At 35.8% G+C, this 17,083-nt stretch overlaps 1 non-coding gene across 1 annotated transcript; it reads left to right on the plus strand.

Annotated features, from left to right (window-relative positions):
* The first annotated feature begins 5,106 nt into the window (after positions 1-5,106).
* Positions 5,107-5,213, plus strand: LOC141715368 (small nucleolar RNA R71). Its single transcript, XR_012572134.1, has one exon. It is a non-coding gene; the product is annotated as a small nucleolar RNA R71 (small nucleolar RNA).
* Positions 5,214-17,083: the final 11,870 nt, after the last annotated feature.

Genomic DNA, 17,083 nt, shown 5'->3' on the forward strand with positions numbered 1-17,083 from the left:
ATGCATATATGTATATGCATTATCTTGTGAGAAGTGCATGATTGTTATTAGAAAATCTTTTGATATATTAGAGCATGTTGATATGATATATATGCATGCCTGTTTTATAATTTTGATATTCCATGATCAATTCAAATGCTTATAAACTGCATAATACCTATGCTAGAGATTAGCAGTAGTTGTGAATACCCTTAGTGTAGGGGACCCAAAGGTGAACATATTTCTAAACCGGGAGTCGATGTTCCTGAGTATAATATATGTATATATATATATAGTTTTCTATAACTATTAATCAAATAAGGTATATTTGATGGTTTTGAATAATAATTAAACTTATTTTTTATTATTCAAATAAGGATCGTACTTTCGTATAAGTATATCTTTTGTTATTTAATATTCGTTTCAAGTATGAGTTTTAAAATTTTCTACTTCAATTATTTTATAAAGATTATCCTTTATGGGAATATTATTTAAATGATAATATTCAGATATTTTCTAATATATCGGGACTGATTTATTTTATTAATTCATCATTACTCTAAACATTCTTTTAAATGTGTTCAAGTCTTCAAAATGATTTTTAAAGTTAGAGCGGATCCCAAAACTCGTTTTCAAATTTAATATCTTCCTTTTGAAGGGGATTTAAATACTCGCTTCAAAATCTGAGGAATCCGGCTCTGTGGTGTATTTTATATTCGCAACAAGGTTGTGGTTTTGATAAAAGAATTTGATTACTTGCCCAACATTCGGGAAGTAAGTCCATCTAATTGAGTCGGCATAAGCGACAGGCCGGGGTACGGTCTATCAAAGTGTAAGTGGCTGGGTGGCAGTCCATCAACGCGTAAGAGGCCGGGTGGCAGTCCAGCACAAGGTCCTAATGCGGCCAGGGTGATGACCGGTGGGGGATTCATCCATCTACTAGTAGAAAAGGTTACTTAATGGGTATTTTTGCCTGATTAGCAAGATATCGGGTTTATGCCAAAGTTTTCTTCTTTCCAAATTCATTGGGTATTATAACTCTGTTTATACTTTTCATAACAGAGGGTTTCAAGGAATGTATAAGATATATATATGTGTATATATATCAGGAATTAATGAAGTATCTAGTAACTTCATTTCTTTAAATGATATTTTAAAGATTGAATCTATTCAAGTCTTATCTTGTAGTCTCATCTGTGTGATGAACTTTTGAAACTGATTATAACTTGAACGGTGGTAGTTCAAGTAGTATTAGGAAAAGATATAAGTATATTGGAGTATCTTGTAACTTCATTTTTTCAACTTATATCTAGTTAATGATTATCTTATGCATGACAAAGATTTTCAAAAAAATGTTGAGACAAGGTTAAATATATGAGATCACCTTGTAACGATACTTTTATACAGTTATAAACTAGAACGCTGTGTATATTATGCATGGAAGAGGATTTCCAAGATTTTGAAAAGTATATATACATATATACTGATTATTTTATGACTTGGTCGTGTTAAGATATTAAACTTGGTTCATATCTGCTTAACCAAGACTTTCATGAGTACTATGAGAATGCTCATATATTGTTAATTATTATACATATTATTTCGGTGGGCTTGTTGCTCACCCTTGCTTTCTTCTTTCATCACACAACAACAGATAGACAAGATGAACTAGACCAAGCTCCCAATTCGCGAGCGGATAGGAAACATTCCGCAGTTTCCTAGAGGCGTTGATGCCGCTATAGGTGAGATAGGAACTACCAATAGGCTAGGCTTTCAACTTTTGATGTACCTGACTTATGTATCTTTATGAATTATAATAATGGCAAAGAAATATAAATTTATTCAGAAACCCTTTTGAGGTATAATGACTTATAATTGTAAAATAAAATGACTTGTGTTATTCTGGTATTCATCTCTGAGACTATAACTTGTGGTGTGTGTGTTTATTGTGGGGTCACAGTACGCAGTATTTGGTTCTTCATTAAGATTGGGTGTTATTAAGGGAAATGGAACTCGTGACAACCCGGATCCCCAACCCCGGATTTGGGGGTGTTACAATGCGTATTTGATCGTGCAATGAATGAGGTCCCAAAAGACTTATGCAATAATACCTATGTAGCGAGCGTTAGGTTAGCGGATCCCAGACTATCAAATTCTTAGGTCACTAGGCACAAAGTCCCCTAGAACTTAATAACTCGAGTATTAAAGAGTTCACTCTTGATCAATTATGCATAAACACATACTTTTTTTCTTTTACTCTCTTTTTTCAATTTCTGAAGGAGTGTGTTTCGCTCCATCTCATTCAACCCTAGACTACTCATAAAATATGAGTCGGCTACTAGCCATTTGATGTCTAGCCTTATTCACAACTAGCAATGAATTCCATGTTTTTCTCCAATTTAAAATTCAGTGTTCTTTTTGTCATTACGAGAATACCAAAAATTCTAGATATAAACAAGTGATTAAATCTCATCAACTAAACAAATATGATCATGATCTAGCTCAAAAGCAATCCTATAAGACTTGTGAATTTTTTTCTGGCATGCAAATTAATTCATGAGGATTTAACCAACTCTCTATTCATCATCACCACACTCAAATTAACATCAACTTATCAGATAGCAATTGCTCAATCTAAGGGATCATGTTATATGCATGCACATGCAACTAAATGAACTCCCATAAAAACATAAATAAATATGTCCTATAAGAACAATAATGCAAAAATATGAATGAAATACAACTAAACAAGCAACATGAATCTATATAAACACACACAAACTAATCTTTACATTAGCACCCCCAAACTTAAAATTTTCAATGTCCTCATTGAAGGTAATAATAAGGATTTCAGGCATACCTAGTTAGCGGGAGGATCACCCTCTTCGAGTGGAGGATCAGGTGGCCAATCAACCTCGACACCAGTGTCTCGAAAAACAGTACTGAGAGCATGTGTCAAATCTTCAGCAAAATGTCGGTGGATGTCATGCACGGCCTCAATACGCCGAATCAGCCTTCTATACTGCACATCACCAAGACCAAATCTATCAACTATCTGTGGTGCACGAGAGGGACCCTCTGTAAGCACGGGAGTAACCGCCCAGTCACCCTTTAGAGTATCATAGATATATTCCAACCTCTTATCAGGGGATGCACCTAAAAATGCATAACTCAAATGATCTGGAAATGGTTTGAGCTCAAGTGTGGGAGCTTCTTCAATCGACGGTTCGAGAAGATCCTGAGAAATTTTCAGCTTTGCTAACCTAAAAGAATCGAATGACATATCCAACTTCCTCTTCCACGGAGGTGCATTCAAAACCTGTAGTTGCTCTGCTCCTTCTTCATCTTCAATAACTGATTCTCCTATTAAGGATCGCTCTAAGGTATCTGACTTTGGCAATTTCTCAAGTTCCGAATTCACTACAGAGTCGACCCATTCTACTTTAAACCACTCCTCTTTAGCTGTGGCTAACTTTATTTCCTTGAACACATTAAAAATGACCTTCTGATCTTAAACCTTCATCGTAAGCTCTCCTTTTTGCACATCGATCATAGTTCAGCCTGTAGCCAAGAATTGTCTTCCCAAGATGATGTGAATCTTCTTATCTTCCTCGAAATCCATAATTACAAAATCAACAGGGAAGATGAGTGTGTCCACCTTGACCAAGACATCCTCCACCATACCTTGTGGATAAATGATGGAACGCAACTAGTTGAAATGACATGTATGTCGGTTTCGGATCAGGCAGACCAGGCTTCTTGAAGATAGACAAGGGCATCAGATTGATGCTAGCTCCCAAATCACACAAGCATTTGTCGAACGACAAGTTTCCAATAGTGCAAGGAATAGTGAAGCTTCCAGGATCTTTAAGCTTTGGAGGCAACTTCTGTTGCAGTACAGCACTGCATTCCTCCATAAGAGCAACGGTATCTAAGTCATCGAGCTTCACTTTTTGAGAGAGAATACCTTTCATAAACTTCGCATTGCTAGGCATTTGTTTAAGAGCTTCAGCGAAAGGTATGTTGATGTGAAGTTTCTTGAAAACTTCCAAGAACTTAGCAAATTGCTTATCCAACTTCTGCTTCTGTAACCTTTTAGGAAAAGGAGGTGAATGATAGACCTGTTTTTCCCATGTATTACCCTCAGGAGGAGTGTTGATAATAACTTTCTTCCTTGGTTCCACCTCGGCATCCTTCAGCACCTCTTCTTCAACTACAATCTCATTTTCTGAAATTGGCAAGGGTGCAGACGCACCTGCATTGTGGATAGAATTTTCAGACTCTTCGTCTTGCTGAATTTGGGGGCTTGCGACCTTTTAAGACCTCAAGGTGATGGCGTTCACCTGTTCTTCAACTTCCTTCTTGTCTTGATTGGCTTCTGTATCACTAGGAAACGTTCATGATGGTCGATTCAATAAGGCATTAACAATTTACCCTATTTGGTTCTCTAGAGTATTGATAGAAATAGCCTGGCTTTGGCATATAAGAGCCTGGTTTTTGCACATAAGCCACAACTCCTCCAATTCAGATTTTTCATTCGAAGATAGACCTGCACCTCCATGAATTTGATGTTGAAGTTGGAGTTATTTTCTTGGCGCATATTGCGATTGTTGAAAACCAGGAGGGTTGAATTACTTTGTTGTATACTACTGATAAGGTTGCTGCATCGCACTCTGATTTTTGCTCCAGCTGAAGTTAGGATGATTCCAGTTGTCAGGATGATAAGTGGCTGGAACTGGTTGCTGCGATCTCTGAAAGTTGCTCACAAACTAAGCTGATTCACTAGATATAGCGCATTGCTCCATCGCATGCGAACCTGCACACAGCTCACAAACACTGGTTATTTGATTAACACCATAGTTAGCCAGAGAATCGATTTTCAAAGACAACGCCTTTAGTTAAGCAGTGAGAGCCGTAGTTGTATCCACTTCCAGAACTCCTACTACCTTGCCTTGTTGCAATCTCTGGGTTGGATACTGATATTCATTAGCAACCATCAATTCAATTAGACCATAAGCTTCCTCATAGCTCTTTGCCCATAATGCTCCACCTAATGCTAAATCAAGCATGGGTCTAGACTGTGCTCCCAAACCATTGTAAAAACAATTGATGATCATCCAATCAGGCATGCCATGATGAGGACACTTTCTAAGCATCTCCTTGTAGCGCTCCCAAGCTTCATATAGAGTTTTTCCCGATTACTATGCAAATTGAGTAAGAGCATTCCTGAGTGCAGCTGTCTTCGCCATAGGGAAGAATTTAGTAAGAAACTTCTGAGCAAGATCCTACCAAGTAGTGATAGAACCAGCTGGTCGAGAGTGTAACCAGCTCTTAGCCTTGTCCCTCAGAGAGAATGGAAATAGTCTCAGTTTCACAGCATCTTCAGAAATATTATTGAACTTGAAGGTGTCACAGATATCGATGAAATCCCTAATGTGTATATTGGGATCTTCCGTTGGAGAACCCCCAAACTGGACTAAATTATGTACCATCTGAATCGTGCTAGCCTTGATTTTGAATTTTCTACTAGTTCTCCCATTGCAATGATAACTAGAGTACCTGAAACACACGACTAAAGTAAACCTTGTAAGTAAGAGAATCCGAGTCAGTGAACTTGAACGACCACTGATGTCAAACACATTAACTAAAAATTAACACCGAGTCCCTGGCAGCGGCGCCAAAAACTTGTTAGGGAGAAAATATGCGCTAAAATTACACGCAAGTATATGCGTTCGCAAGTATACGCGTTAACTTAAGCTTATGCACCTATGAAACAATGGTATGGCTATCGCTCAATGCTCAGACAATAACAAGTTGAGATGTTTATAACTAAGATTAAACTAACATGCAATTAACTAAGAATAAAAGTGATTGAATTAACTATATGAGACAAACATGGGATTCTAATTTCATTAAATACTTCATTCAAAGTCATTGTTCTTAACCTTAGCATGCAATGGTGATAACAACTAATCAGATAACACGAAACTAGTAAACTGCCAACTTTCGTTGTACGAATACCCTACTACCAGACATCCACAAAAGAGATAGAAACTGAATAAACTACCAATTATATTGAGACCCTATATGCCTATAATTTGACAACATAAAGGTTTAATGCGCAATTTATATATCGTGATTATATAGGGAAAGAAAGATGGTTAAAATTACCTACGAATCATGCATAATAAATACATGAATCCTATGCTAGCATGGCAAATTCTAAATCTCTATATTCACTGTCACTTCAATAGAGATTAACACACTATCTTATATGTTAGCTACACATATAAGATGAATAAGCACAACCAATACTAGGATATTAATCAATCACCACACACCAAGATATTGAAACAAATTAACTATAGAAATCCATAAGTACATCCGTTAGAACCCCACGATAACGATTAGTTCATAATCGAACTCATCGTCACCATGGGTCCAATGAAAACATGATATAAAATAATATAAGAGTATTAGAGTTTAAGAAAAATCGAAAACAAGCATCAAAGGATCGCCTAAATTGAAGAATACAAAAGTCTTCTTCTCCGCAGTCGTCTTGTGCTCTTCTAGGTCTTCTTAATGCTCTCCCTTGACTTCTTGTTGTTAAAAACATCTTTTTATTGGTATATATAAGCCCCTAGTGGACCTGGACCCTCAAAATCATCAGTTTCTACTTAAATCCAGATTCTAGGGCAGAAAGGGCGAGGCGGCCGCGCTAAAATCAGCGCGGGCGCTCTCGTTTTTTGGCAGAAAGTTGGCGCGGGCGCGCTGGTTTTGGGGGCGGCCGCACAAGGTTTCTGGATTTTTCTGCTGATTCTTCTTTTGGCAGTATCTTGAGTTCTGCTCATCAGAATTAGGCGATTCAACTGCCCACGCGAAGATAACGAGATTCTCTTCAACTTGAGAATGGCCTAGGATTCCAATTCTTAGCTATTTTCAGCATATTTTCTTGAAAAGCTCCCTTCTTCATTTAACTGATGCCTGAAACGCAATAACACAAGAACATATCAAACATACCAACAATTTGAGTCTTAGACACCAACTTAAGCTTGAAATAAAGCGTTCCAAGTAGATATAAAATCCACTTATCATATTCATAACGTAAAAGTAAAAAAGAACATTTGTACATTTGTTATCTTCCCATATGTTGTAAGTGGCCAGTGCATGCAACTCTATAATTATTGGTTTAATGGATTTCCTTTTTATAGTAGTCATCTGCAGTTGCATTATATATGCATGTATTAGTTAATACTCTAAATAATATATCTTTAAAATGTCATTTGTGGATCAATAGATGTTTTTTAGCTATCTAATCTTTTCATTTTTATTTTCTTATGCAGGAAAGCTTGTTCAACCTGGGGTATATGCGATAGCCTTAGTACTTGTGCAATATATTAATGTCCTTGCTACTTTACTAGTTGTTACTAATGATTGTTACTAACAAATCATGATATTTTAATCTTGATCCACATAGTTTATTTTAAATAAATGCATATATATATATATCAATCAACTCTTAGGGGATGACACAAACTAAGAAATAAAATAACCATTATGCAAGAAAGAGTGAATTTTTATAAATTTGATATAGGTGCCAGTACAAACCTCATCTTCTAATTTGCTCCCCATCACATCAATGCCATCAAATATTAACATTGAATAATTAGATTCACTGCCTGTATAGAGTCGTCGAAATTGTATAAGTTAGTAACTGAAGCTAGTGTAGCATAAAAATCATAGCTTACAGTCCACAGAACATACAAGAGTTGTAAATTAAATGTAAGGACCCACGACAATATCTATCCCAACCTAGTATGGTAGAGGTGAAAAAATAATCTCACGGCTAAGTCAGGGTCATGCTGAATATATGAGCAACACATTCTGCTACAATTACTTATCCATGCATGAATCATCATCATACTCTAGGCTATGTTACCCAGGATAAATTTCTTTCTTTAAATAAACTATATTATTTACCTTTATCTATTTCATTCTTATCAACATGTATTTCTCCGTCCCGCTACGATCAAGAAGTGCAAAGTTAAGCCAACCAGATATATATAACTGTGAATTTAAAATTTTTAAAATCTTTTAAATATATATAACTGTGAATGAATATGCATTAGTACAAATTAAAAGAATTCAAGTATTGAAAATACAAAGTAAATAAACAGGACTGTTTAAAAACTTTTTGATGGATTGAACTTTCCACCAGATATATATATAAAGATTAATGAACTCTGTGATGCATGAATGCACACAACTGCTTAAAAGTATTTACAAAGATGAACAGAGAGAATTCTTAACAGATTTAGTTTTATCTATTTCCTCTATTCAAATTGCTTGTAGTTCACTTACTTTTAGACACTTGCTACTCTTGATTTATATATTAGCAAGTTACATATCAATAAGACAAATAGTAAAATCAAGAATCTAAATCTTATTCACATGTTGCTTCATTTCTCTATCCAGCATCTTTGAATATCTTCAGTTAAGCTTGAAATTAGAAATGCTTCTTTGTTCTCTAAAACCTGCAAACAGGCTGCCACATTCCTTTTATATACAATCAACCCATGTGAATGTCAAGTCGCTTTCAACTATTATTTGAATTTGTTATCCGTCGAGACTTCAGCATTATCCGTCGATACTTGACTTGAGTTATCTGTTGAGTCTCTAATGGATTATCCGTTGAGAGTAGTCTTGAGTCATCCGTTGAGGCTTTGCAGTTTATCCGTTGAGAGTGTTTCCTTAACAATTGATACTCTTTCACTTATGCAAAGTTACAAGACATCTTCTATTTAAAATTAGTCAACCTATTTTATATATCTTTCTAGTAGTCAACATGACTTAGAATTTCCAACCACTTCTAAACCTCTAAATAATCACAGTAGATGGAAATGTGCTACAAAAACTTATTGATATATAAGCTACTCTATTAACGAATGAACAAGTGTGGTTATCTATTGATAGTTATAAAAACACTTAATTAAATCTACTAAGGTGTTTTGGTGAATTATCATCAGGTCTACAACATATTCCTAACAATCTCCCCCAATTTATGTCTAATAGAATTATAGGAATAAATTTAGAGGTATTTGATGATAACAAAACACCATATTCTAATTAAACAGATAACTGTAGATAAAAATGCTAGGTGCTGCATATTATTAAAAATTTGTACCAAGAGAGTTTGTAGAAATCTCACAAGCCATTTTCAAGGTGCTCCTCTAGACTGAGTAAATTAATTCTTTTTCCTTGACTGTCTAGTTTTCTTCCCCAGCTTCTCATTGTTCTATTATATCTGATTTTGAAGTTGTCTGTAGAACTCAGATTCATCCTCATTATTGAGATCCAGCATTTCCTACATTTCCTTGAGAGTATCATTGCTTGATATTTTTAGCTGGTCTTCAAGTCTGAAGAATCTTCTGGTAAATCTTTCATCCCTAAACTCCATCATCCAGTATGGTTTCAAATGCACTCTATTTCCAGTGTATGAAATGGTTAAGACTCTTGGTAGTGCATTTGGATCTCTCCAGCTTTGTCTGATTTGTTGAATTTTGTTATGTATTTCTGTTTTGTCCACCATGGTGAATCCAAAATCCTTCTTCATAGCAGAAAATACCTTTATCAAAATACTATAGCCTTCATTGAGTATCCTATACAGAGGCCAAGTTATTTCCTTTCCACCCTTATACATGAACACCAACTTCTCTGGCAATCTGTAGGAAGCCTCAATTGCTCTAACTTCATCCAGCTCATCCAGGTAGAGGTTGAGGTCTGAAAATTCTTTTATGTCACAAATGAAGAGTTGATCTTCCTTGTTGACTGTTGGCGTGGGTTTGGACAATGATCTTGATTGGGGTAAAACTTGTTTTCTGGTTGATTTCTTCCTTCTTTTCTTGATGGGAATGGGTAGGTTTGGCTCAGAAATTGGTAGGCTTTCCCAGTGTATTTGTTCATTCTTTGGAATTATTGGTTCATCATGGAAATTCACATCAGGATGGACCTTGAACTCAACTTGCTCCATTTTAGGCACAGTTGTTTGATTTGTTGTGGTAGACTGAGTTGTCTTAGCTTCTATTTCTTCATCTTCAACAATCTTCCTTTTTGCTTAAACCTTCCAGTAGCCTTTTCCTGACTTCTTTGGTTCTTGCTTCTCTATAAATGAGGTTTTCTCAGTTTCAGTTGGAGTTGCAAGCATTTCCAGTTTTCTTTTTACTCCTTTAGAGGCCTGCTTCTTCCTTCTTTTCTGAGCTCCTATCTTTCTATTTTCCTCATCTTTAGCTTCTCTAAACTAAGGGTGCTTAGCCATCACACAAATCATCTTTCCATTTTATAGATTCTGGCAATTCTTGTTCTTAGCATGGCATTTTTGGTGGTTTTAAAGCTTTCAATTGATGCACCCAACTGCTTATCTTCATCTGGCCAAGGAGGATAATAATCAACCAACATTGGGTGCTTTATTGATATTACGACACTTGCTTGTTTAGGCTTTAGCACCATAAAATTGTTGAACTCGTTTTTTTAGGGTTCACCCTTGTCTCCTTTTCCTAGCTGCATATCATTCATGGTGATTGGCTTCAACTGAGTGAAATGTTTCACAGATTGATCCTGAGTAGCAGTTGAGCCAAAAACCTTTGCAATCCTGTCAGCTGCTGCAAGATTGATTAAATTAATGTTTTCCAAAGTTGGTGGCTTAGAGATAGTAATAGCTAGCACTATCACTTTGTTGACTTGAATGTGCACATCCTTCTCTCCCTTTTTGTTATCATCAAGTAAAACGGGGTTTGAGGTTTGAGCAGCCACCAAATGTTGAAGTAGTTGATTCTGTGTTACTTGACCATCCAGTATCTTGGCCACAGAATTTTCCACTTTTGAGAGTCTATCTGTAAAGGCCTTAACTTTCCTTTCCAAGTCACCTTCTTTTCTGATCTTGAACTGCACTTCCCTAATTATAGCTTCTGGAATTTTCTCCTCAAATCTTTGATTCAGCTCTTTCTTAACTGCCTCAACAACATTCTTCATATCTTCCACATCCTGAGTCTGTTTGAGATTTTGAATTTTATGCAATTGAAGAGACTCAAGATGGGCTTCCAGGAGGGATTTGGTATTGGCATCTGTGGTAGCTTGAATGGCTGACTGAGTTTGATTTATAAGTTTGAACATTGTTGAAGGTGAAATGATGGTAGCTATACTCCGTTGATAGCATCCAGGATGGAGTGTCTGTAGATGAACTAGGGCTTGCATCTCTCCCTAAGGTGGTGCCAGCTTCATCATCAAAGCCATCCTCAAACTTAGAATCCCCATGAGCTCCAAAGTTAGAGTCCACATTGCATCTTTTGCTCTTAGCATTGAAGTTGTAGTATGTACCAGATTAAGGGTCTTCTCTGCTTCCTCATTGCCCTGAGCAGCCAATGTTTGGTAGGCTGTAACAGGATGAGTAAATGTCTCAGTATATAAGGAAATAGAATCTATAACAACTCTGTATTCTTGCTGATATAGTCTTTTCCTTTCAGCCTCATTAACATTCATTGACTCACTTGCAATGGTTTTCAACCTTATTCCTCATGTACCTGCTTTTCTCTCATTTTCTCTCTTTTTTTACATCAAGGGCTCCCCTTGGCTCCCCATCCTCACACCCTCACCTTCACCAGCTAAGGCGGGACTCCTCTCACTCACATTTACCATACTGAAAGAAATAGCATGTGGAAGTTCATTCATTTCCTCTCTTTTTTCCTGAGAGCAACCCAGCCTCTCACTCAAGTCATTCCTTTCCCTCAAACCTAGGAGTGATTGTACAAATACTAAGTCATCTACACTTGTCATAATTTTGGAGATTTCAAGTTGTGTAGATACTTTCAACGGATAAGGAATATCTGTTGAAGTAGCAGTTATGAATGTCAACGGATAATTGTTGTTAAGCTTATCCGTCGAGGGACAATCACTTATCGATGGATGAGGAATATTCGTCGAGAAAGTATAAATAAAAGAGTTAGAAGTTGAAACTATGGTTGAGTCTGTAAAGATTGATTTTAGATTTTTATGCACGGACTCATCATTAGTTTCAAAAAGAAAGGGCAAGTGAGCCAACATATCATCAATAAGATGATGCTCATTTGCTATAGATTTTTGCTCCTCCATGAATTTTAAAGATAGAGAATCAGGAATTGATGTGTTTATCATGTCCACATCCAGTGATTTTGTGGGAGAATTGTGTGTGTGTGGTGTATCAATAATGAGGGAATTTTCCTGTGACTCCATATTTATTGGAGCCACATCAAAATGACTTTGAGATGGTGTTGTAACTGAGTCTTTGACTATAGTTGGAACTGTGTATGCACCCTGTGACTCCCCCAAGGTTTTTAACTTCTTCTTTCTAATATACATTTTTGTTTGGTCAGTTGTGTCCCTTCTCCTTTTGGCCTGTGCTCTTGGTTGATAGCTTGTTTCAATACCTATATTATTTTGAGAGGATGTAACTAATAATGAGCTTATTTCCCTATTGAGCACCACAGTCTGTTGGGAGACTATGGTACGGCTGGTTTGGATCACATTTGCCTCACCCACCTTATCCTTAGGGCTTCTTTGATTTTCACCCTTTCCCTCACCTTGATCACTACCCTTCACACTCCCCTCCGCTGCTGTGGTAGTTTTTAAAACTAGTTTCTTTTGGGAGAAACTAGAGTGTGGCTTCTTTGATTTAGGTTTTAAAGATTTTGGTTTAGTGGCATGGGTAGGCATCTGTTTGGTCACAGTCACATATGTCATTGCCACAATTGAACTCAAAGAAATAGCAGTTGGGAAGAGTTAAAGACATGAATATTTACCTCACTTACCTAAGGTGCCTCCATGATTGGCATGTAGTGAAGAGGCACTTCATTATTGAGATTGTTCCTGCATAAATTAGCAAGCACTCTCTTTTCTTGCACCCAACAAGCAAGCTTGTTGTTTGGGTTCTCAATTAAAAGATCTTTAGATACATGATTAGCTAGCATCATAAGAAACCTAGCATAATACACATTCTTTGGTCTTTTCTTAATATCTCTTAACTTATACTCTAACTCTAGGATGACATAATTGCTAAAGTTAAAATATTTGTCATTCAAGAGCATGTACAACATATTAAGCATGGAAGAAGTAATTGCATCAAAGTTACTTATTTTTTCAGAAAATACTTTTATAAAAGAATCACATAGAAAGCTCCATTTTTTTTCTAAGGCCCTTTCTCCTGATTCCACCTAAATTGGCAGAATCAAGAGGGAAAATTATAGACTTAAGCATGTTACTCACATCAGTGTCTGTGTCAGGAAGAGATGTTTATTTTCAGAAAATTTAAAACAAGCTTGAATTTCATCACAGTTAACATAAAAATCATTACCTTTAAGATTTAAGGCAATAGTCATGTCTGTAGAGTTGAAAATGGTTGTGGTCCAAACTTGCTCCAAAACGTTGCAGTAAATCACAGGAGACTCGAGCATAGAGTACTTCAATTTACAGTTTCTAATGAAGTTCATCATCTTGTGAAAGTCTTCAGAAGCAACGCTCTTGTCCACAAGTGCTACGAAATTGTTTTTTCATAGATGAACCCAGATTGAGACATGATTTTCACTACTAGTGCCATTTTTGCTTAGTATGCAGTTATAGAGAGAAAGGGTTTTGGAGATGAAGAGAGTAAAATTTACTTTGTAATTCAGAGAAAGATAAAAGTGAAATATAAAAATAAAACGGGCTTTTATATTTTCTCAGAAAAAGACAGACAAATAATTAAAAATAAAATAAAGTATTTGATGATAATTGCCAAAACTAACTGTTTAAAAATAAAAAAACTGTAGAAATTCCAAAACTTATCCATCGACATATACATACACACTGTAAGTAAATTCGACGGATAGGGTTTAGAATTTACGGCTATGATTGAAGCAATTAACGGATACACAATGTACCTTTATCCGTTGAGGAACAAAGTACCCAGAAATATTTTTAACTTTCAACAGATAATCCTTATCCATTGAATTCCATTAGTATTTACCCTTAGCAAATCCTAGTTTTGGTGTCAGGATTTGACAAATTGCAAATCTTGATTTATAACTTTAGTAAAGTCAAGCTTATTTCTAGCTACGTTACAAATTGCAAAGACATCATAAAGAATTAAGAATATTAAACATACCTAACTCACTTACCAACCTAGTAAAAGTTGATTCATCAAGTGGCTTGGTAAAGATGTCTGCAAGTTGCTGCTTACTTGGAACAAAATGTAGTTCCACAATACCATTTATGACATGTTCTTTAATGAAGTGGTACTTGATGTCGATGTGCTTTATCCTTGAATGTTGCACAGGATTTTCAGTAATGGCAAGTAGCACTTGTATTGTCACATAAGATTGAAATCTTGTCCATATATAGACCATAATCCAATAGTTGATTTCTCATCCCTAAAATTTGTGCACAACAGCTACCAGCAGCAATATATTTAGCCTCAGTTATGGAAGTAGAAACTGAATTATGTTTCTTACTAAACCAGGACACAAGCTAGTTTCCTAGAAACTGACATGTGCCAGTTGTGCTTTTCCTATATATTTTATACCCTACATAATCTCCATTTGAATAACCAATTAGATCAAATCCAGAATCTCCAGGGTACCAAATGCCAAGTTTTGGTGTACCCATGAAATATCTTAAAATTCTCTTAATAGCTACTAAATGAGATGCTCTAGGATCAGCGTGAAATCTAGCATAAAGACAAGTAGCAAACATTATATTTGGCCTACTAGATGTCAAATATAAAAGTGAGCCAACCATGCCTTTATAGTTTGAAATATCCACAGTCTTTTCAGTAGTGTTCAATTCAAGTTTAGTTGCAGTGGTAATGGGAGTTTTTGCAGATGTGCAATCCATTAGGTCAAACTTCTTTAAAAGATCGTGAATATATTTAGTTTGACTAATGAATATTCCATCACTAACTTGCTTAACTTGTAAACCAAGAAAGTAAGTTAGTTCTCCCATCATGCTCATTTCATATTTACTTTGCATCAATTTAGCAAACTTTTTATAAATTTTCTCGTCTATAGAGCCAAATATAATATTATCTACATAAATAAGAACAAGTATACTAGATCCATTAACATTTCTAAAGAAAAGAGTATTATCAACAGTACCTCTTGTGAAATGATTTTCTAAGAGGAACTTTGACAAAGTATCATACTAGGATCTAGGTGCTTGCTTCAATCCACAAAGTGCTTTCAAAAGATATTAGACATAATCTGGAAAGTTGGGATCTTCAAAACCTGGAGGCTGACTAACATAGACTTCCTCCTCCAAATATCCATTCAGAAATGCATTTTTGACATCCATTTAATAGACTTTGAAATTGGCATGGGCTGCATGGGCTGCATAGGCTAGAAAGATTGCTATAGAATTCATGGAAACCTTCATCTTGTAGTCCTTTAATCTTCTTATCATCAAATACAACATGTATAGATCCCATAACAATGTTGGTTCTTAGATTGTAGACTCTATATTCAACTGCATATCCAACAAAGATACCTTAATCTGCTTTGGCATCAAACTTTCCATGTTGCTCAGTTTGATTCCTTATAATGTAGCATTTGCATACAAAAACATGAAGAAAGTTCAGTGTTGGCTTCCTATTCTTGAACAATTAATAACGAGTCATGTATTTTTCTTGGTTAACCAAAGAAATATTCTGAGTGTAGCATGCAGTATTAACAGCTTCAACCCAAAAATAAGTTGGTAATTTTGATTCCTCTAGCATGGTTTTTGCAGCTTGAATTAGAGATCTATTCTTTCTTTCCATCACTCCATTTTGTTATGGAGTTCTTTCTGCTGAAAACTTATGCATGATCCCATTTTCTTCACAGAATAACCTTATTGTAGATTTCTTAAACTGAGTTCCATTGTCACTCCTAATTGTTCTAACTTTGAGATCGGGATGATTGTTGACTTGTCTTTTATGATTTATAATGATTTCACTAGCTTCATCTTTAGATTTAAGAAAATATGTCCAAGAGAACTTTGAGAAATCATCCACAATCACTAGGAAATATCTCTTCTTTGAAATTGACACCACATCGACTAGTCCAAACAAATCTATGTGCAACAATTATAGTGGTTCTTCAATTGTAGATTCAAGCTTCCGTTTAAATGATGCTTTAATTTGTTTCCCTTTTTGAAAAGCATCATACAATCCATCCTTTGAGAACTCAACTTGAGGAATGTATCTTACTAGATCTTTCCTGACTAATTCATTCATAGTCTTGAAGTTCAAATGAGACAGCTTCATGTGCCATAGCCAACTTTTATCTTGACTTGCTTTGATGAAAAGACAAGTGATAGAATCTGGATTAGATGAGTTGAAGTCAGCTAGATACACATTTCCTTTTCTCACTCCAGCGAGAACCACTTTGTAATTTTTCTTGCAGGTAACAACACAGGCTTCAGAATAGAAAGTTACAGAGTTGCCTTTGTCACATAGCTGGCTGACACTCAAAAGATTGTGTTTGAGTCCATCCACTAGAGCAACTTCTTCAATGATGAAATTCTCTTTTAAAATCAAGCCATATCCCACAATATACCCTTTGATGTCATCTCCAAAAGTAATACTTAGGGTCAGCTCTCTCCTTGAACTCAGTGAGCAGGGTAGAGTATCCAGTCATATGCATTGAGCATCCACTGTCTAGATACTATAGACTCTTTCTGTTTCCCCGCACACATTAAAATTAAATCAAGTTAATTTTGGTACCCAAGTTTCCTTGGGTCCTGCCTTGTTAGCCCTTTTCTTAGGTTTCTTAGGCTTTTCACCATCAGATTTAGGTGATGGAGGATCAACCTTAGTCCTAGGGGATTGACTGTGAATCCCATGAACAATTTTAGAATTATCATGCACAATTTGATTAACATGATATGGCATAGATTGTACGAAATATTATTCCAGTAAGGCATGCTAAATGGAATTTGAGGCATATTAAATGCAGCATAATAAGGATTTTGTGCAAATAGCATATTACCAAATTATGCATTTAAATTTAGTGCAGGCATAATAGGCATGACATTCATTGGTAATGTGGGCGTGTTGGGAAAAGTG

This window comes from Apium graveolens, chromosome 3 (genome assembly GCF_009905375.1).
Source record: "Apium graveolens cultivar Ventura chromosome 3, ASM990537v1, whole genome shotgun sequence".
Classification (NCBI taxonomy): domain Eukaryota; kingdom Viridiplantae; phylum Streptophyta; class Magnoliopsida; order Apiales; family Apiaceae; genus Apium; species Apium graveolens.